Genomic DNA, 1,953 nt, shown 5'->3' on the forward strand with positions numbered 1-1,953 from the left:
TCCCTGTGTACCACATACTGATCACCCAAGCCTCTGCTCCTCGAAGCTGTCCTGCCCTGCCCTCAAGGCCGGGGGTGTCGAGTGAGTGAGTGAGTGAGCCTGGCCTACTCAGCCCTGCTGAAGAACGAGCTGCTGGGAGCCGGCATCGAGAAGGTGCAGGACCCGCAGACCGAGGACCGGAGGCTGCAGCCCTCCACGCCAGAAAAGAAGGGCCTCTTCACGGTGAGCCTTGTGGCTGACCTGGCCCGCCCTCCCTGCCTAGCCGCCCTGCTGGGAGCCCAGACCTGCCCATCCCCAGCCTGGTTCCCAGGCCCCAGGGACCAATCAGAGCACTGCCCCTGGCCACAACTCAGCCTCCACCCTGACCCTGCTTCTTCCCAGCTGGCCAGGCAATGGTTCCCGTCCTCCAGTGCCGTGAGGCTGGGGTACCCAGTGAGTAAGCAAGCTCGGAGATGGGGGTGCTCAGAGAATCCAGGCTCAGCCTCTGCAGGTCCCCCTTTTCCCCCACACCAGCCTTTCATTTACCAGAGAGAATAGGACCCTTGCTTGGGGGAGGCAGGACCAGGCCAGGCTGCATTTAACACCACCCAGGCCAGTCATGCTGCACTCGTGCTGGGGCAAGGGTGACCCTGTGGCAGGTGCTCAGCTGACCCACCGGCACGCAGCTTCTGGGGCAGAGGAGGAAGTACCAGGGTCCTCCCAACCTGGGCACAAGCAGTTGGCCCCCAGCGAACCTCCTGTGCTGTTCCAAATGGTCAGGGAGCCCGAGGGCAGGGTCAGATGGCCTGGCTTGGGTCCTGAGAGAGAGGGGGCTGAAGGACTGGCGGCCCCATGGGGCAGGGAGGGAAGGGGCCAGTGTCTGCAGTTGCTGCCAGGAGGACATCTCGGGTGCAAGGCCTGGCTGGCTTCATCCTGTTCAGAACTCCTCTGGGCGCACTTTCAGCATGTGCCCTAGTGAGTGGCATGTGAGCTGCAGGGAGCTGGAACATGCCCTGCTCCCCACCTGCCTCTACTAGGAGCGCAGGGTAACCGGGTGTGGGTCTCAGGTTCCCGGGCTCTGGGCCACAGTGTCCACTCAGCAGACGTGTTCCCTGGTCCCCAGTATTCCCTCAGCACCAAGCGCTCGAGCCCCGATGATGGCAACGACGTGTCTCCGTACTCCTTGTCCCCTGTCAGCAACAAAAGGTAAGTCCAGGCTTCCTCAGGCAGTGGCACCATCCCGACGGGTTCCGGGCGGGCAGATTGGGGGCAGAAGCTGGGGCTGCCCAGGAGAGGATGGACTTGGAGGTGAGGACACGTTCTCTGCCGGAGGCATTGGGAGCAGAGAGGACCTGGCCCCCCTCAGAAGCCATGAATAGAGCCTCAGAGTAATAGAATTGTGCTCCAGGCACAGAGGTGGCCCAGAGCACTCCTCCTTACCGAGGACACAATAGCCCGGCAGCGCTGGCCTCAGACCAGAGAAAAGGGAGTCAAGGAGGACTCCCTGGAGGAGAAGTGGGGCCCGGGGTGGCTATACACCTGAGGGCGAAGGGCCTCAGCAGCCCTGGAGTTGTCCCCAGTTTTGGCATGACTTGGTGAGGTGACCAGAGGGGCAGGACGAGCCAAGAGACCACGACGTGGAGCCAAACGGGGATCCTGGGGCCGGCAGGGGAGGAGATACTTTCTGTGCATCTGCCAGAAAGTAACACAAAACGTGTCAGCTGATTGGTGCCACATCGCCGTCTCTACAGTCAGAAGTTACTACGGTCCCCACGGAAACCCACCCGCAAGATCTCGAAAATCCCCTTCAAGGTCCTGGACGCACCTGAGCTGCAGGATGACTTCTACCTGAACCTGGTGGACTGGTCGTCCCTCAACGTGCTCAGTGTGGGGCTGGGGACCTGTGTGTACCTGTGGAGCGCATGCACCAGCCAGGTGGGCGCCCTGAGCGCAGGGCTTGCATGCATATGCATG

The 1,953-nt window shown here is 62.1% G+C and overlaps 1 long non-coding RNA gene across 1 annotated transcript; it reads left to right on the forward strand.

The window, feature by feature from the left end:
- Positions 1–105: 105 nt before the first annotated feature.
- Positions 106–1,893, forward strand: LOC103601471. Its single transcript, XR_551454.1, has 3 exons — positions 106–222; positions 1,103–1,185; positions 1,731–1,893. It is a non-coding gene; the product is annotated as an uncharacterized LOC103601471 (long non-coding RNA).
- The last annotated feature ends 60 nt before the right edge of the window (positions 1,894–1,953 follow it).

Source organism: Galeopterus variegatus, unplaced genomic scaffold (assembly GCF_000696425.1).
Source record: "Galeopterus variegatus unplaced genomic scaffold, G_variegatus-3.0.2 Scaffold3748, whole genome shotgun sequence".
NCBI classification, from domain to species: Eukaryota; Metazoa; Chordata; class Mammalia; order Dermoptera; family Cynocephalidae; genus Galeopterus; species Galeopterus variegatus.